Source organism: Cherax quadricarinatus, chromosome 96, assembly GCF_038502225.1.
Source record: "Cherax quadricarinatus isolate ZL_2023a chromosome 96, ASM3850222v1, whole genome shotgun sequence".
Lineage (NCBI taxonomy): Eukaryota > Metazoa > Arthropoda > Malacostraca > Decapoda > Parastacidae > Cherax > Cherax quadricarinatus.
In genome coordinates this window covers 8,075,231-8,095,831 of record NC_091387.1, presented here as the reverse complement: position 1 = coordinate 8,095,831, position 20,601 = coordinate 8,075,231, and positions in this window count along the sequence as shown.

The following is a 20,601-nucleotide window of genomic DNA, read 5'->3' as shown; positions in this document are numbered from 1 at the left end:
AGACTTTGGGAAGAGTCAGTTCGACATTCTGCAGTGTTCAGACCTCACAAGAGATTGTTAAATCAGTCTACCAGGTGGAAACAATAGGGGGGGGGGTGTATGATGAGACCCACTACAGGAAGACTGTATGATGAGACCCACTACAGGAAGACTGGCAAGGACCACTGATGTGCCCAGCCTGGGTAGAAACATGGCTGGTACACCAGGCTGCCCACTGATGTGCCCAGCCTGGGTAGAAACATAGCTGGTACACCAGGCTGACCATTGATGTGCCCGGCCTGGGTAGAAACATGGCTGGTACACAAGGCTGACCATTGATGTGCCCGGCCTGGGTAGAAACATGGCTGATACACCAGGCTGCCCAGCTTCTGAGGAGTCTGTGGCCAAGCAGTATAGAGCTTGGGAACACCGAGGTTGCACTCTATTTAAAACAAACTCCTACTCAATAACCTACGTCTAGTGGTGGCAAAGCTTTCGCTTCACACGCCAAGGGTCCGGGTTCGATTCCCGACAAGGATGAAAACACTGGGTGTGTTTCCTCACACCGGTTGTAACTGTTCACCCGTCAGGAATGGTCCCAAATCTGCACACAGAAATCACTCCCTACGAAAGTAAAAGACTGGGCAGGCGATGCAAAATGATCCCAATTAAAAGTAGGGGCGCCATTGGTACACTACGGGAAAACACCATAAGTGTCCGGGGCCTAAGACTGTTCAACAGCCTCCCATCAAGCATTAGGGGAATTGCCAATAAACTCCTGGCTGCCTTCAAGACTCCTGGCTACCTTCAAGACCCCTGGCTGCCTTCAAGACCCCTGGCTACCTTCAAGACCCCTGGCTGCCTTCAAGACCCCTGGCTGCCTTCAAGACCCCTGGCTGCCTTCAAGACTCCTGGCTGCCTTCAAGACCCCTGGCTGCCTTAAGATAAGATAAGATAAGATTTCGTTCGGATTTTTAACCCCGGAGGGTTAGCCACCCAGGATAACCCAAGAAAGTCAGTGCGTCATCGAGGACTGTCTAACTTATTTCCATTGTGGTCCTTAATCTTGTCCCCCAGGATGCCACCCACACCAGTCGACTAACACCCAGGTACCTATTTGCTGCTAGGTGAACAGGACAACAGGTGTAAGGAAACGTGTCGAATGTTTCCACCCGCCGGGAATCGAACCCGGGCCCTCCGTGTGTGAAGCGGGAGCTTTAGCCACCAGGCCACCGGGCCACCGGGCCTTCAAGACTCCTGGCTGCCTTCAAGACTCCTGGCTGCCTTCAAGACTCCTGGCTGCCTTCAAGACCTCTGGCTGTCTTCAAGACTCCTGGCTGCCTTCAAGACCTCTGGCTGTCTTCAAGACTCCTGGCTGCCTTCAAGACCTCTGGCTGTCTTCAACACCTCTGGCTGCCTTCAAGACCCCTGGCTGCCTTCAAGACCTCTGGCTGTCAAGACTCCTGGCTGCCTTCAAGACCTCTGGCTGTCTTCAAGACTCCTGGCTGCCTTCAAGACCTCTGGCTGTCTTCAACACCTCTGGCTGCCTTCAAGACCCCTGGCTGCCTTCAAGACCCCTGGCTGCCTTCAAGACCTCTGGCTGTCTTCAACACCTCTGGCTGCCTTCAAGACCCCTGGCTGCCTTCAAGACCCCTGGCTGTCTTCAACACCTCTGGCTGCCTTCAAGATCCCTGGCTGCCTTCAAGACTCCTGACTGCCTTCAAGACCTCTGGCTGCCTTCAAGACCCCTGGCTGCCTTTAAGACCCCTGGCTGCCTTCAAGACCCCTGGCTGCCTTCAAGACCCCTCGCTGCCTTCAAGACTTCTAGCTGCCTTCAAGACCCCTGGCTGCCTTCAAGACCCCAGGCTGTCTTCAAGACCCCTGGCTGCCTTCAAGACCCCTGGCTGCCTTCAAGACCTCTGGCTGCCTTCAAGACCTCTGGCTGTCTTCAAGACCCCTGGCTGCCTTCAAGACCCCTGGCTGCCTTCAAGACCCCTGGCTGCCTTCAAGACCTCTGGCTGCCTTCAAGACCCCTGGCTGCCTTCAAGACCCCTGGCTGCCTTCAAGACTCCTGGCTGCCTTCAAGACTCCTGGCTGCCTTCAAGACCCCTGGCTGCCTTCAAGACCCCAGGCTGTCTTCAAGACCCCTGGCTGCCTTCAAGACCCCTGGCTGCCTTCAAGACCTCTGGCTGCCTTCAAGACCTCTGGCTGTCTTCAAGACCCCTGGCTGCCTTCAAGACCCCTGGCTGCCTTCAAGACCCCTGGCTGCCTTCAAGACCCCTGGCTGCCTTCAAGACCTCTGGCTGCCTTCAAGACCCCTGGCTGCCTTCAAGACTCCTGGCTGCCTTCAAGACTCCTGGCTGCCTTCAAGACCCCTGGCTGCCTTCAAGACCCCTGGCTGCCTTCAAGACTCCTGGCTGCCTTCAAGACCCCTGGCTGTCTTCAAGACCCCTGGCTGCCTTCAAGACCCCTGGCTGCCTTCAAGACCCCTGGTTGCCTTCAAGACCCCTGGCTGCCTTCAAGACCCCTGGCTGCCTTCAAGACCCCTGGTTGCCTTCAAGACCCCTGGCTGCCTTCAAGACCCCTGGCTGCCTTCAAGACCCCTGGTTGCCTTCAAGACCCCTGGCTGCCTTCAAGACCCCTGGTTGCCTTCAAGACCCCTGGCTGCCTTCAAGACTCCTGGCTGCCTTCAAGACCCCTGGCTATCTTCAAGACCCCTGGCTGCCTTCAAGACCTCTGGCTGTTTTCAACACCTCTGGCTGCCTTCAAGACCCCTGGCTGCCTTCAAGACCTCTGGCTGTCTTCAAGACTCCTGGCTGCCTTCAAGACCTCTGGCTGTCTTCAACACCTCTGGCTGCCTTCAAGACCCCTGGCTGCCTTCAAGACCTCTGGCTGTCTTCAAGACTCCTGGCTGCCTTCAAGACCTCTGGCTGTCTTCAAGACTCCTGGCTGCCTTCAAGACCTCTGGCTGTCTTCAACACCTCTGGCTGCCTTCAAGACCCCTGGCTGCCTTCAAGACCCCTGGCTGCCTTCAAGACCTCTGGCTGTCTTCAACACCTCTGGCTGCCTTCAAGACCCCTGGCTGCCTTCAAGACCCCTGGCTGCCTTCAAGACCCCTGGCTGCCTTCAAGACTCCTGGCTGCCTTCAAGACCCCTGGCTGCCTTCAAGACTCCTGGCTGCCTTCAAGACTCCTGGCTGCCTTCAAGACCTCTGGCTGCCTTCAAGACCCCTGGCTGCCTTCAAGACTCCTGGCTGCCTTCAAGACCCCTGGCTGCCTTCAAGACCCCTGGCTGCCTTCAAGACCCCTGGCTGCCTTCAAGACCCCTGGCTGCCTTCAAGACTCCTGGCTGCCTTCAAGACCCCTGGCTGCCTTCAAGACCCCAGGCTGTCTTCAAGACCCCTGGCTGCCTTCAAGACCCCTGGCTGCCTTCAAGACCTCTGGCTGCCTTCAAGACCTCTGGCTGTCTTCAAGACCCCTGGCTGCCTTCAAGACCCCTGGCTGCCTTCAAGACCCCTGGCTGCCTTCAAGACCCCTGGCTGCCTTCAAGACCTCTGGCTGCCTTCAAGACCCCTGGCTGCCTTCAAGACCCCTGGCTGCCTTCAAGACTCCTGGCTGCCTTCAAGACTCCTGGCTGCCTTCAAGACCCCTGGCTGCCTTCAAGACCCCAGGCTGTCTTCAAGACCCCTGGCTGCCTTCAAGACCCCTGGCTGCCTTCAAGACCTCTGGCTGCCTTCAAGACCTCTGGCTGTCTTCAAGACCCCTGGCTGCCTTCAAGACCCCTGGCTGCCTTCAAGACCCCTGGCTGCCTTCAAGACCCCTGGCTGCCTTCAAGACCTCTGGCTGCCTTCAAGACCCCTGGCTGCCTTCAAGACCCCTGGCTGCCTTCAAGACCCCTGGCTGCCTTCAAGACTCCTGGCTGCCTTCAAGACTCCTGGCTGCCTTCAAGACCCCTGGCTGCCTTCAAGACCCCTGGCTGCCTTCAAGACTCCTGGCTGCCTTCAAGACCCCTGGCTGCCTTCAAGACCCCTGGCTGCCTTCAAGACCCCCGGCTGCCTTCAAGAGAGAGCTGGACAGATACCTAAAGTCAGTGCCGGATCAGCCGGGCTGTGGCTCGTACGTTGGACTACTTGCGGCCAGCAGTAACAGCCTAGTTGATCAGGCCCTGATCCATCGGGAGGCCTGGTCATGGACCGGGCCGCGGGGGCGTTGATCCCCGGAATAACCTCCAGGTAACCAGGTACCTGGGTGTTAGTGGACTAGTGTGGGTGGCATCCTGGGTCAAAATTTACCTAATTTTCCCGATATACTGCATAAGAAGGGACTTTCTATACAGTAGTATGTCACTGGTGTCAGCTATGGTCTGTATAAGTTGCACCATATACTGGTAGACACAAAAATATAATAATTATTTATATTAAACAGTATAATAACAATGTCCAGTTGGTGAGCCGCAAGAGTACTGGGTAAGCATTATTACTAACCTATCCAGTTGGTGAGCCGCAAGAGTACTGGGTAAGCATTATTACTAAGCTATCCAGTTGGTGAGCCGCAAGAGTACTGAGTAAGCATTATTACTAACCTATCCAGTCGGTGAGCCGCAAGAGTACTGGGTAAGCATTATTACTAACCTATCCAGTTGGTGAGCCGCAAGAGTACTGGGTAAGCATTATTACTAACCTATCCAGTTGGTGAGCCGCAAGAGTACTGGGTAAGCATTATTACTAAGCTATCCAGTTGGTGAGCCGCAAGAGAACTGGGTAAGCATTATTACTAACCTATCCAGTCGGTGAGCCGCAAGAGTACTGGGTAAGCATTATTACTAACCTATCCAGTTGGTGAGCCGCAAGAGTACTGGGTAAGCATTATTACTAACCTATCCAGTTGGTGAGCCGCAAGAGTACTGGGTAAGCATTATTACTAACCTATCCAGTTGGTGAGCCGCAAGAGTACTGGGTAAGCATTATTACTAACCTATCCAGTTGGTGAGCCGCAAGAGTACTGAGTAAGCATTATTACTAACCTATCCAGTTGGTGAGCCGCAAGAGTACTGGGTAAGCATTATTACTAACCTATCCAGTTGGTGAGCCGCAAGAGTACTGGGTAAGCATTATTACTAACCTATCCAGTTGGTGAGCCGCAAGAGTACTGGGTAAGCATTATTACTAACCTATCCAGTTGGTGAGCCGCAAGAGTACTGGGTAAGCATTGTTACTAACCTATCCAGTTGGTGAGCCACAAGAGTACTGGGTAAGCATTATTACTAACCTATCCAGTTGGTGAGCCGCAAGTACTGGGTAAGCATTATTACTAACCTATCCAGTTGGTGAGCCGCAAGAGTACTGGGTAAGCATTATTACTAACCTATCCAGTTGGTGAGCCGCAAGAGTACTGGGTAAGCATTATTATTAACCTATCCAGTTGGTGAGCCGCAAGAGTACTGGGTAAGCATTGTTACTAACCTATCCAGTTGGTGAGCCGCAAGAGTACTGGGTAAGCATTATTACTAACCTATCCAGTTGGTGAGCCGCAAGAGTACTGGGTAAGCATTGTTACTAACCTATCCAGTTGGTGAGCCACAAGAGTACTGGGTAAGCATTATTACTAACCTATCCAGTTGGTGAGCCGCAAGAGTACTGGGTAAGCATTGTTACTAACCTATCCAGTTGGTGAGCCACAAGAGTACTGGGTAAGCATTATTACTAACCTATCCAGTTGGTGAGCCGCAAGTACTGGGTAAGCATTATTACTAACCTATCCAGTTGGTGAGCCGCAAGAGTACTGGGTAAGCATTGTTACTAACCTATCCAGTTGGTGAGCCACAAGAGTACTGGGTAAGCATTATTACTAACCTATCCAGTTGGTGAGCCACAAGAGTACTGGGTAAGCATTGTTACTAACCTATCCAGTTGGTGAGCCACAAGAGTACTGGGTAAGCATTATTACTAACCTATCCAGTTGGTGAGCCGCAAGTACTGGGTAAGCATTATTACTAACCTATCCAGTTGGTGAGCCACAAGAGTACTGGGTAAGCATTATTACTAACCTATCCAGTTGGTGAGCCGCAAGTACTGGGTAAGCATTATTACTAACCTATCCAGTTGGTGAGCCACAAGAGTACTGGGTAAGCATTATTACTAACCTATCCAGTTGGTGAGCCGCAAGTACTGGGTAAGCATTATTACTAACCTATCCAGTTGGTGAGCCGCAAGAGTACTGGGTAAGCATTGTTACTAACCTATCCAGTTGGTGAGCCACAAGAGTACTGGGGAAGCATTATTACTAACCTATCCAGTTGGTGAGCCGCAAGAGTACTGGGTAAGCATTATTACTAACCTATCCAGTTGGTGAGCCACAAGAGTACTGAGTAAGCATTATTACTAACCTATCCAGTTGGTGAGCCGCAAGAGTACTGGGTAAGCATTATTACTAACCTATCCAGTTGGTGAGCCACAAGAGTACTGGGTAAGCATTGTTACTAACCTATCCAGTTGGTGAGCCACAAGAGTACTGGGTAAGCATTGTTACTAACCTATCCAGTTGGTGAGCCACAAGAGTACTGGGTAAGCATTATTACTAACCTATCCAGTTGGTGAGCCGCAAGTACTGGGTAAGCATTATTACTAACCTATCCAGTTGGTGAGCCACAAGAGTACTGGGTAAGCATTATTACTAACCTATCCAGTTGGTGAGCCGCAAGAGTACTGGGTAAGCATTATTACTAACCTATCTAAAATACTCAGACATGTCAGTGGCTTTCTCTTGTGACTTACGATATTTTATATTAAAATTACGTTGTGTTTACTACAAGAAAAGTTTCTTATTTTGTTTACGTTTGTCTAGGTGTTACGTTACGTCCTGATGAAGCTCCTGGAGAGCGAAACGTTGCCACAATAATACCGTCGCGTTAGTTGTACTTGTGTCCCTTTACCTAACATAAACCATATCACGGGCGGGGATAGAACCCGCGGTCAGAGAGTCTCAAAACTCCAGACCGTCGTGTTAGCCACTGGCCCAGTGGCTAACACAACGGTCTGGAGTTTTGTGACTGATCGCGGGTTCTAGCCCCGCCCGTGGTATGGTTTGTTTGCAATCGTGTCATTACGATTTCGTGAGTCATGTTGACCTAACATATTGTGGGTAATTCTACCAATATTATCACGAAATATTCGTAACATAACCCAGAGCTGTGAGTGGCTGAGCTGAGTGGCAGTAGTGGCGTAACCCACACACGTACCATTACGAAATATTCTGCATATTAATAATAATAATAATAATAATAATAATAATAATAATAATAATAATAATAATAATAATATTTATTTCTACCAGTACAAGATACAACTTATACAGACCATAGTTCACACCTATGACATACTATATAGAAAGTTCCTGGTTATGTAGAGCATTTCTGGCGACTTATTTGTCCCCAGGATGCCACCCACACCAGTCCACTAACACCCAGGATGCCACCCACACCAGTCCACTAACACCCAGGATGCCACCCACACCAGTCCACTAACACCCAGGATGCCACCCACACCAGTCTACTAACACCCGGGATGCCACCCACACCAGTCCACTAACACCCAGGATGCCACCCACACCAGTCCACTAACACCCAGGATGCCACCCACACCAGTCCACTAACACCCAGGATGCCACCCACACCAGTCCACTAACACCCAGGTACCTACTTGCTGCTAGGTGAACATGGACAACAGGTGTAAGGTAACTAACACCCAGGTACCTACTTACTGCTAGGTGAAGAGTGACAGCAGGTGTAAGGTAACTAACACCCAGGTACCTACTTACTGCTAGGTGAACAGTGACAGCAGGTGTAAGGTAACTAACACCCAGGTACCTACTTACTGCTAGGTGAACAGTGACAGCAGGTGTAAGGTAACTAACACCCAGATACCTACTTACTGCTAGGTGAACAGTGACAGCAGGTGTAAGGTAACTAACACCCAGATACCTACTTACTGCTAGGTGAACAGTGACAGCAGGTGTAAGGTAACTAACACCCAGATACCTACTTACTGCTAGGTGAACAGTGACAGCAGGTGTAAGGTAACTAACACCCAGGTACCTACTTACTGCTAGGTGAACATGGACAACAGGGGTCTTCAGAAAACACGTCCCAATATTTTCACACGTACCAGAGATCGAACCTCTGGCCTTTCTGTTAGAACAACCAAACGTTACTCATCTCTGTACAAACATTCTAACATGTGGAAAAAAGTTAGAGGAAAGTCTCTGCATTAGCAGAGACTTTCTATATAGTAAGTCATAGGTGTCAGCTATGGTCTGTACAAGTTGCATCAATGTACTGGTAGAAATAATATATATATATATATATATATATATATATATATATATATATATATATATATATATATATATATATATATATATATATACATTATAATTAGCATCAAACACTTAATCAACGGAGATGGAATCTACACTCACGACAACTTTGAGCTGAGTATAATCCTTCACTCAGTACACGACTGAGTGCTCAGTGAACCACTACTCAGCCTGAGGACTGACCACCCAAATGAGGTCTTTATAAAGGAGATACAAAACACTGACAACTGTAACCCCCCCTCCTCCCCCCCATTTGACTTCGAAGAAGCAGCAGCCGGCATGTCTGTGCACTCTGCCCCAGGACCGTCCAGACTCTTGCAATTCACATTCACTAAGAATTCTAAGAAGGCAATATCTCACGTGTAAAATATTCTAAGGTGAAGTCTCGACGCTGAAGACTCGCTCGTATAAAGCTACTGAAACTGCTTCACTCCACAAGTGAAGTCTCGACGCTGAAGACTCGCTCGTATAAAGCTCCTGAAACTGCCTCACTCCACAAGTGAAGTCTCGACGCTGAAGACTCGCTTGTATAAAGCTACTGAAACTGCCTCACTCCACAAGTGAAGTCTCGACGCTGAAGACTCGCTCGTATAAAGCTACTGAAACTGCCTCACTCCACAAGTGAAGTCTCGACGCTGAAGACTCGCTCGTATAAAGCTACTGAAACTGCCTCACTCCACAAGTGAAGTCTCGACGCTGAAGACTCACTCGTATAAAGCTACTGAAACTGCCTCACTCCACAAGTGAAGTCTCGACGCTGAAGACTCGCTCGTATAAAGCTACTGAAACTGCCTCACTCCACAAGTGAAGTCTCGACGCTGAAGACTCGCTCGTATAAAGCTCCTGAAACTGCCTCACTCCACAAGTGAAGTCTCGACGCTGAAGACTCACTCGTATAAAGCTACTGAAACTGCCTCACTCCACAAGTGAAGTCTCGACGCTGAAGACTCACTCGTATAAAGCTACTGAAACTGCCTCACTCCACAAGTGAAGTCTCGACGCTGAAGACTCACTCGTATAAAGCTACTGAAACTGCCTCACTCCACAAGTGAAGTCTCGACGCTGAAGACTCACTCGTATAAAGCTCCTGAAACTGCCTCACTCCACAAGTGAAGTCTCGACGCTGAAGACTCACTCGTATAAAGCTCCTGAAACTGCCTCACTCCACAAGTGAAGTCTCGACGCTGAAGACTCACTCGTATAAAGCTACTGAAACTGCTTCACTCCACAAGTGAAGTCTCGACGCTGAAGACTCACTCGTATAAAGCTCCTGAAACTGCCTCACTCCACAAGTGAAGTCTCGACGCTGAAGACTCACTCGTATAAAGCTCCTGAAACTGCCTCACTCCACAAGTGAAGTCTCGACGCTGAAGACTCACTCGTATAAAGCTACTGAAACTGCTTCACTCCACAAGTGAAGTCTCGACGCTGAAGACTCACTCGTATAAAGCTCCTGAAACTGCCTCACTCCACAAGTGAAGTCTCGACGCTGAAGACTCGCTCGTATAAAGCTACTGAAACTGCCTCACTCCACAAGTGAAGTCTCGACGCTGAAGACTCGCTCGTATAAAGCTACTGAAACTGCTTCACTCCACAAGTGAAGTCTCGACGCTGAAGACTCACTCGTATAAAGCTCCTGAAACTGCCTCACTCCACAAGTGAAGTCTCGACGCTGAAGACTCGCTCGTATAAAGCTACTGAAACTGCCTCACTCCACAAGTGAAGTCTCGACGCTGAAGACTCGCTCGTATAAAGCTACTGAAACTGCCTCACTCCACAAGCTGCAGCACTAAAATAACTGCAGCATGATACCATGTTTGGGGAGATACATGCCAGCTGGCCCAGTGGCTTACACACTGGCCTGGAGTTTCACGACTCACTAGCCACGAGTTCAAGCCCCGCCCATGGTATGTTTTGTTTGCAATTGTCATTACGATTTCGTGAGTCAGCTGTGAAGAAATTTTCCTCCGACCAGGGGGCAGCGACCCCCTCTCGGGGGAGCTAACACCTCTCTACTTCCCAACACTGGCAAAAGAATAGGTCCTGCTGCCAGTGTGGGAAAATCGAGAAAGGGGGTCTTAGCTTCTTTGAAAGGGGTCGCTGCCCCCTAGTTGGAGAAAAATCTTTCCAAAGCAGCCCTGACGTCCCACATTATAAAGATCTTTGAACAGGTTTTAAGAAGCATGACTGTCTACAAGGCAGTCGTGCAGCCTCAAGGAACTCCTCTCTCAACTGGAATATAATAATAATAATAATAATAATAATAATAATAATAATAATAGGCCTGTGTAAGGCAGGTGAAATTGGTGAGTTGGAAAATGTACAGAGAACCTTCACGGCTTACACAACCTCAACCTAAGTCACTGGAAGTGCTTGAAGTCCCCAGAACTGTACTACTCTGAATGTAGGCGAGAAAGATGTAACATAATCTGCATCTGGAAGATGCTGTAGGTATTGGTACCAAACCTGCACCATCTACCAAGCCAAGGGTTGGTAGATGGTGCAGGATATCTTCAATGAGAAGCAGAGCAGTGGTTAGTACACTGAGACCTTAATAAGTGTAAGGGGACCACAACTCTTCAATGTCTTCCCAACGTGAATAAGGAGGATTACCAGTAGACCTCCGGCTGTTTTCAAAAAAAAAAAAAAAAACGCTGAAAGCTCAGGTTAATTCCTGGTTACCGGGTTGAGCTGGAAATGTTGGACTGCATCCAACTATACCTGGATGGTGTTTCGGGGGTCAATGTCCCCGCGGCCCAGTCCATGACCAGGCCTCTTGGTGGACCAGGATCTGATCAACCGGGCTGCTACTGCTGGCTGCACATAAACCAACGTAGGAACCACAGCCCGGCTGGTCAGGTACTGACTTTAGGTGTCTGTCTAGCGCCTTCTTGAAAACAGCCTGGGGTCTTGAAGACAGCCAGGGGTCTTGAAGACAGCCAGGGGTCTTGAAGACAGCTTGGGGTCTTGAAGACAGCCTGGGGTCTTGAAGACAGCCAGGGGTCTTGAAGACAGCCAGGGGTCTTGAAGACAACCAGGGGTCTTGAAGACAGCTTGGAATCTTGAAGACAGCCAGGGGTCTTGAAGACAGCCAGGGGTCTTGAAGACAGCCTGGGGTCTTGAAGACAGCTAGGGGTCTTGAAGACAGCCAGGGGTCTTGAAGACAGCCAGGGGTCTTGAAGACAGCCAGGGATATTGAAGACAGCCAGGGGTCTTGAAGACAGCCAGGGGTCTTGAAGACAGCCAGGGATATTGAAGACAACCAGGGGTCTTGAAGACAGCTTGGGGTCTTGAAGACAGCCAGGGGTCTTGAAGACAGCCAGGGGTCTTGAAGACAGCCTCGGGTCTTGAAGACAACCAGGGATCTTGAAGACAGCCAGGGGTCTTGAAGACAGCCAGGGGTCTTGAAGACAACCAGGGGTCTTGAAGACAGCCAGGGGTCTTGAAGACAACCAGGGGTCTTGAAGACAGCCAGGGGTCTTGAAGACAGCCAGGGGTCTTGAAGACAGCCAGGGGTCTTGAAGACAACCAGGGGTTTTGAAGACAGCCAGGGGTCTTGAAGACAACCAGGGGTCTTGAAGACAGCCAGGGGTCTTGAAGACAGCCAGGGGTCTTGAAGACAACCAGGGGTCTTGAAGACAGCCAGGGGTCTTGAAGACAACCAGGGGTCTTGAAGACAACCAGGGGTCTTGAAGACAACCAGGGGTCTTGAAGACAACCAGGGGTCTTGAAGACAACCAGGGGTCTGTTGGTAATCCCCCTTATGTATGGTGCGAGGCAGCTGAAAAGTCTTGCCCCTGACAGATACAAGTAACTAAGTTGCGAATGCAAGGGTCGAGACTTAGCTCCTGGCCCTGCCTCTCAACTTGCCACTTGCCGGATTCACTCCTTCCTAGCCTTGTGGGCCCTGTCATACCTATTCTTAAAACTATGTATGAAGCTTGACTTCATAAGAACATAAGGAGGAACACTGCAGCTGGCCTACTGGCCCATACTAGGCAGGTCATTCTCAAATACAAACCCCCTAACGTCCAGTTATGCCCCTAAGTACCTGTTTCCCATCTCTCGAATAGTCTTTCCATTCCTAGCAATTCCTGAGTATTTTCTACTTTGCTATCATGTCTCCCGTGGATCTTTTCTCCTCTAATGTCAAGTTGAGTTTCTTCAACCTCTCACTGCTCAGACTTCTCAGCTCCGGGACTAGTCTTGTTGCAAACCTCTGCGTTTTTTCCGGTTTCTTGACATGCTGTTAAGTGCTGGTTCCATAATGGTGCTGCGTACTCCAGTATTGGCCTATGTGTGTGGACGCACCTGTATGTGGTTACAGGGTTCGATTCACAGCTCCAGGCCCCGCCTCTTCACTGTTCGCTACTAGGTCCACTCGTCCTGTGTGTGTGTGTGTGTGTGTGTGTGTGTGTGTGTGTGTGTGTGTGTGTGTGTGTGTGTGTGTGTGTGTGTGTGTGTGGCGATGAGTGCAAGGGAAGAACAAAGCAAGTGTGAGCGACCACAAGTGTGAGCGACCACAAGTGTGAGCGACCACAAGTGTGAGCCACCACAAGTGTGAGCGACCACAAGTGTGAGCGACCACAAGTGTGAGCGACCACAAGTGTGAGCCACCACAAGTGTGAGCCACCACAAGTGTGAGCCACCACAAGTGTGAGCGACCACAAGTGTGAGCGACCACAAGTGTCAGCGACCACAAGTGTCAGCGACCACAAGTGTCAGCGACCACAAGTGTCAGCGACCACAAGTGTGAGCCACCACAAGTGTGAGCGACCACAAGTGTCAGCGACCACAAGTGTCAGCGACCACAAGTGTGAGCCACCACAAGTGTGAGCGACCACAAGTGTGAGCGACCACAAGTGTGAGCCACCACAAGTGTGAGCGACCACAAGTGTGAGCCACCACAAGTGTGAGCCACCACAAGTGTGAGCGACCACAAGTGTGAGCGACCACAAGTGTGAGCGACCACAAGTGTGAGCGATGTGAGCGACCACAAGTGTGAGCGACCACAAGTGTGAGCCACCACAAGTGTGAGCCACCACAAGTGTGAGCCACCACAAGTGTGAGCGACCACAAGTGTGAGCCACCACAAGTGTGAGCCACCACAAGTGTGAGCCACCACAAGTGTGAGCCACCACAAGTGTGAGCGACCACAAGTGTGAGCGACCACAAGTGTGAGCGACCACAAGTGTGAGCCACCACAAGTGTGAGCCACCACAAGTGTGAGCGACCACAAGTGTGAGCCACCACAAGTGTGAGCGACCACAAGTGTGAGCCACCACAAGTGTGAGCCACCACAAGTGTGAGCGACCACAAGTGTGAGCGACCACAAGTGTGAGCGACCACAAGTATGAGCGACCACAAGTGTGAGCGACCACAAGTGTGAGCCACCACAAGTGTGAGCCACCACAAGTGTGAGCGACCACAAGTGTGAGCGACCACAAGTGTGAGCGACCACAAGTGTGAGCCACCACAAGTGTGAGCCACCACAAGTGTGAGCGACCACAAGTGTGAGCCAACACAAGTGTGAGCGACCACAAGTGTGAGCCACCACAAGTGTGAGCCACCACAAGTGTGAGCCACCACAAGTGTGAGCCACCACAAGTGTGAGCCACCACAAGTGTGAGCCACCACAAGTGTGAGCGACCACAAGTGTGAGCCACCACAAGTGTGAGCCACCACAAGTGTGAGCCACCACAAGTGTGAGCCACCACAAGTGTGAGCCACCACAAGTGTGAGCGACCACAAGTGTGAGCCACCACAAGTGTGAGCCACCACAAGTGTGAGCGACCACAAGTGTGAGCCACCACAAGTGTGAGCCACCACAAGTGTGAGCCACCACAAGTGTGAGCCACCACAAGTGTGAGCCACCACAAGTGTGAGCGACCACAAGTGTGAGCCACCACAAGTGTGAGCGACCACAAGTGTGAGCCACCACAAGTGTGAGCCACCACAAGTGTGAGCCACCACAAGTGTGAGCGACCACAAGTGTGAGCCACCACAAGTGTGAGCCACCACAAGTGTGAGCCACCACAAGTGTGAGCCACCACAAGTGTGAGCCACCACAAGTGTGAGTGACCACAAGTGTGAGCCACCACAAGTGTGAGCCACCACAAGTGTGAGCGACCACAAGTGTGAGCCACCACAAGTGTGAGCGACCACAAGTGTGAGCCACCACAAGTGTGAGCCACCACAAGTGTGAGCCACCACAAGTGTGAGCCACCACAAGTGTGAGCCACCACAAGTGTGAGCCACCACAAGTGTGAGCCACCACAAGTGTGAGCGACCACAAGTGTGAGCCACCACAAGTGTGAGCCACCACAAGTGTGAGCGACCACAAGTGTGAGCGACCACAAGTGTGAGCCACCACAAGTGTGAGCCACCACAAGTGTGAGCCACCACAAGTGTGAGCCACCACAAGTGTGAGCCACCACAAGTGTGAGCCACCACAAGTGTGAGCGACCACAAGTGTGAGCCACCACAAGTGTGAGCCACCACAAGTGTGAGCGACCACAAGTGTGAGCGACCACAAGTGTGAGCCACCACAAGTGTGAGCCACCACAAGTGTGAGCCACCACAAGTGTGAGCGACCACAAGTGTGAGCCACCACAAGTGTGAGCCACCACAAGTGTGAGCCACCACAAGTGTGAGCCACCACAAGTGTGAGCGACCACAAGTGTGAGCCACCACAAGTGTGAGCCACCACAAGTGTGAGCCACCACAAGTGTGAGCCACCACAAGTGTGAGCGACCACAAGTGTGAGCCACCACAAGTGTGAGCGACCACAAGTGTGAGCCACCACAAGTGTGAGCCACCACAAGTGTGAGCGACCACAAGTGTGAGCCACCACAAGTGCGCTTTGTTGTCTCAGTAACCTGTAAATGTCAGGACAACAGTGGCAGGCAGGGAGAGGCAGAGAGAGAGGCAGAGAAGGGAGGAAGGGAGGTAGGGAGACAGGGAGGCAGGGAAGGAGTGAGGAAGAGAGAGAGGAGTTAGTAACCCTAAACCTAAGCGTCTCAAACCGTGTCGAGTGAGTGAGGTTAATCCTAAGGACAGTCTACCCCAAACTCCTCCCTCGCTACCCCACAGCCTCTCTCGCTACCCCACAGCCTCCCTCGCTACCCCACAGCCTCTCTCGCTACCCCACAGCCTCTCTCGCTACCCCACGGCCTCTCTCGCTACCCCACAGCCTCCCTCGCTACCCCACAGCCTCCCTCGCTACCCCACAGCCTCCCTCGCTACCCCACAGCCTCCCTCGCTACCCCACAGCCTCTCTCGCTACCCCACAGCCTCCCTCGCTACCCCACAGCCTCCCTCGCTACCCCACAGCCTCCCTCGCTACCCCACAGCCTCCCTCGCTACCCCACAACCTCTCTCACTACCCCACAGCCTCCCTCGCTACCCCACAGCCTCCCTCGCTACCCCACAGCCTCTCTCGCTACCCCACAGCCTCTCTCGCTACCCCACAGCCTCTCTCGCTACCCCACAGCCTCCCTCGCTACCCCACAACCTCTCTCGCTACCCCACAGCCTCCCTCGCTACCCCACAGCCTCCCTCGCTACCCCACAGCCTCCCTCGCTACCCCACAGCCTCTCTCGCTACCCCACAGCCTCCCTCGCTACCCCACAGCCTCTCTCGCTACCCCACAGCCTCCCTCGCTACCCCACAGCCTCCCTCGCTACCCCACAGCCTCCCTCGCTACCCCACAGCCTCCCTCGCTACCCCACAGCCTCCCTCGCTACCCCACAGCCTCCCTCGCTACCCCACAGCCTCCCTCGCCACCATACAGCCTCCCTCGCTACCCCACAGCCTCCCTCGCTACCCCACAGCCTCCCTCACCACCCCACAGCCTCCCTCGCTACCCCACAGCCTCCCTCGCTACCCCACAGCCTCCCTCGCTACCCCACAGCCTCCCTCGCTACCCCACAGCCTCCCTCGCTACCCCACAGCCTCCCTCGCTACCCCACAGCCTCCCTCGCCACCCTACAGCCTCCCTCGCTACCCCACAGCCTCCCTCGCTACCCCACAGCCTCCCTCGCTACCCCACAGCCTCCCTCACCATCCCACAGCCTCCCTCACTACCCCACAGCCTCCCTCGCTACCCCACAGCCTCCCTCACCATCCCACAGCCTCCCTCGCTACCCCACAGCCTCCCTCGCTACCCCACAGCCTCCCTCACCATCCCACAGCCTCCCTCACTACCCCACAGCCTCCCTCACCATCCCACAGCCTCCCTCACTACCCCACAGCCTCCCTCACCACCCTACAGCCTCCCTCGCTACCCCACAGCCTCCCTCGCTACCCCACAGCCTCCCTCACCACCCCACAGCCTCCCTCACCACCCCACAGCCTCCCTCACCACCCCACAGCCTCCCTCACCACCCCACAGCCTCCCTCACCACCCCACAGCCTCCCTCACCACCCCACAGCCTCCCTCACTACCCCACAGCCTCCCTCGCTACCCCACAGCCTCCCTCGCTACCCCACAACCTCCCTCACAATCCCACAGCCTCCCTCACCACCCCACAGCCTCCCTCACCACCCCACAGCCTCCCTCCCCCCCCTCCTACATGCCTCTGTCTTGACCACACTGTACATTAGCTTCCACCAACACACAGTAACAAGAGGCCTACGGGTCTATGTTACATAACAGCTTCTTATGCCTTGGCTGTTTCAGTCAGATACACAGAATAAATCTGAGGTGGAGTAGTGGCGAGGTTAAGATGATTTCATCAGTCCATCAAGCTTGGAGAATTATTGTTTGAGGTGGTCAGTCCCTCAGCCTGGAGAAGAGTTCAGCTCCATGGTCTGGAACAATGTATAGCTGAGGCTTAGGTTAGGTCACGTTAAGTTAGGTAAGGTTAGGTCACGTTAAGTTAGGTTAGGTTAGGTTAGGTAACGTAGGGTAAGGTTAAGTTAGGTTAGGTTAGGTTAGGTAACGTAGGGTAAGGTTAAGTTAGGTTAGGTTAGGTAACGTAGGGTAAGGTTAAGTTAGGTTAGGTTAGGTTAGGTAACGTAGGGTAAGGTTAAGTTAGGTTAGGTTAGGTTAGGTAACGTAGGGTAAGGTTAAGTTAGGTTAGGTTAGGTAACGTAGGGTAAGGTTAAGTTAGGTTAGGTTAGGTTAGGTAACGTAGGGTAAGGTTAAGTTAGGTTAGGTTAGGTAACGTAGGGTAAGGTTTAGTTAGGTTAGGTTAGGTAAGGTAAGGTAGGTTAGGTTAGGTAACGTAGGGTAAGGTTAAGTTAGGTTAAGTTAGGTAACGTAGGGTAAGGTTAAGTTAAATTAGGTTAGGTAACGTAGGGTAAAGTTACGTTAGGTTAAGTTAGGTTAGGTTAGGTTAGGTTAGGTTAGGTTAGGTAACGTAGGGTAAGGTTAAGTTAAGTTAGGTTAGGTAACGTTGGGTAAGGTTAAGTTAGGTTAGGTTAGGTAACGTAGGGTAAGGTTAAGTTAGGTTAGGTTAAGTAACGTAGGGTAAGGTTAAGTTAGGTTAGGTTAGGTAACGTAGGGTAAGGTTAAGTTAGGTTAGGTTAAGTAACGTAGGGTAAGGTTAAGTTAGGTTAGGTTAGGTAACGTAGGGTAAGGTTAAGTTAGGTTAGGTTAGGTAACGTAGGGTAAGGTTAAGTTAGGTTAGGTTAGGTAACGTAGGGTAAGGTTAAGTTAAGTTAGGTTAGGTAACGTAGGGTAAGGTTAAGTTAGGTTAGGTTAGGTAACGTAGGGTAAGGTTAAGTTAGGTTAGGTTAGGTAACGTAGGGTAAGGTTAAGTTAGGTTAGGTTAGGTAACGTAGGGTAAGGTTAAGTTAGGTTAGGTTAGGTAACGTAGGGTAAGGTTAGGTTAGGTAACGTAGGGTAAGGTTAAGTTAAGTTAGGTTAGGTAACGTAGGGTAAGGTTAAGTTAGGTTAGGTTAGGTAACGTAGGGTAAGGTTAAGTTAGGTTAGGTTAGGTAACGTAGGGTAAGGTTAAGTTAAGTTAGGTTAGGTAACGTAGGGTAAGGTTAAGTTAGGTTAGGTTAGGTAACGTAGGGTAAGGTTAAGTTAGGTTAGGTTAGGTAGGTTACGTAGGGTAAGGTTACGGTAGGTTAGGTTAGGTAACGTAGGGTAAGGTTAAGTTAGGTTAGGTTAGGTAACGTAGGGTAAGGTTAAGTTAGGTTAGGTTAGGTAACGTAGGGTAAGGTTAGGTTAGGTAACGTAGGGTAAGGTTAAGTTAAGTTAGGTTAGGTAACGTAGGGTAAGGTTAAGTTAGGTTAGGTTAGGTAACGTAGGGTAAGGTTAAGTTAGGTTAAGTTAGGTTAGGTTAGGTTAGGTAACGTAGGGTAAGGTTAAGTTAAGTTAGGTTAGGTAACGTAGGGTAAGGTTAAGTTAGGTTAGGTTAGGTAACGTAGGGTAAGGTTAAGTTAGGTTAGGTTAGGTAACGTAGGGTAAGGTTAAGTTAGGTTAGGTTAGGTAACGTAGGGTAAGGTTAAGTTAGGTTAAGTTAGGTTAGGTTAGGTTAGGTAACGTAGGGTAAGGTTAAGTTAAGTTAGGTTAGGTAACGTAGGGTAAGGTTAAGTTAGGTTAAGTTAGGTTAGGTTAGGTTAGGTTAGGTTAGGTTAAGTTAGGTTAGGTTAGGTTAGGTTAGGTTAGGTTAGGTTAGGTTAGGTTAGGTTAAGTTAGGTTAAGTTAGGTTAGGTTAGGTTAGGTTAGGTTAGGTTAGGTTAAGTTAGGTTAGGTTAGGTTAGGTTAGGTTAGGTTAGGTTAAGTTAGGTTAGGTAACGTAGGGTAAGGTTAAGTTAGGTTAGGTTAGTTAAGGTTTGTCAGGAAACGGGACTAGTGTTTCCTGACGAGGGTCTTAGTCATATAAAGACCCACAACTGGAGCTTTTGGTCATCTGACCGAGGCCTTCCACTGGCTTACTACTCCACCGCTTTAAAAAATTATAATAATTATAACCAACACACAACAACACTCACTGATCTCAAACAAGTATAACGTGTAACTTTACTGAAATAATCCTCCCCAGTTAGCAGCTTCAGATGCAGGATATCATTCAGTTTCGTGTGGTATAGGGTAGTATTAAAGGCACTCGATGTGCGTCCCTCTGGTTGCTGGGTAAACATTGATGTGCGTCCCTCTGGTTGCTGGGTAAACATTGATGTGCGTCCCTCTGGTTGCTGGGTAAACATTGATGTGCGTCCCTCTGGTTGCTGGGTAAACATTGATGTGCGTCCCTCTGGTTGCTGGGTAAACATTGATGTGCGTCCCTCTGGTTGCTGGGTAAACATCGATGTGATAGTCCACTTCGGTCCAGACGCTCTGCAGGATATCTGGTGTTATGCCAACCGCTTCAGTGATCGAAATTTTCAGCTCTTCGAGGGTTGCAGGTGGTGGTGGTACGTAAACTGTGCTCTTCACGTACCCACAAAGATGGTGGTGGTACGTAAACTGTGCTCTTCACGTACCCACAAAGATGGTGGTGGTACGTAAACTGTGCTCTTCACGTACCCACAAAGATGGTGGTGGTACGTAAACTGTGCTCTTCACGTACCCACAAAGATGGTGGTGGTACGTAAACTGTGCTCTTCACGTACCCACAAAGATGGTGGTGGTACGTAAACTGTGCTCTTCACGTACCCACAAAGATGGTGGTGGTACGTAAACTGTGCTCTTCACGTACCCACAAAGATGGTGGTGGTACGTAAACTGTGCTCTTCACGTACCCACAAAGATGGTGGTGGTACGTAAACTGTGCTCTTCACGTACCCACAAAGATGGTGGTGGTACGTAAACTGTGCTCTTCACGTGCCCACAAAGATGGTGGTGGTACGTAAACTGTGCTCTTCACGTACCCACAAAGATGGTGGTGGTACGTAAACTGTGCTCTTCACGTACCCACAAAGATGGTGGTGGTACGTAAACTGTGCTCTTCACGTACCCACAAAGATGGTGGTGGTACGTAAACTGTGCTCTTCACGTACCCACAAAGATGGTGGTGGTACGTAAACTGTGCTCTTCACGTACCCACAAAGATGGTGGTGGTACGTAAACTGTGCTCTTCACGTACCCACAAAGATGGTGGTGGTACGTAAACTGTGCTCTTCACGTACCCACAAAGATGGTGGTGGTACGTAAACTGTGCTCTTCAAGTACCCACAAAGACAGATGTCAAAGACAGGTCCGGTGACCCCTGCAAGTAGCCTGCGAGGTCACCGGGCCTGTAATCTGTCTTTGAGATGCGTGAAAAAGCAGCATTCTGGTCCACCACCTGCAACCCTG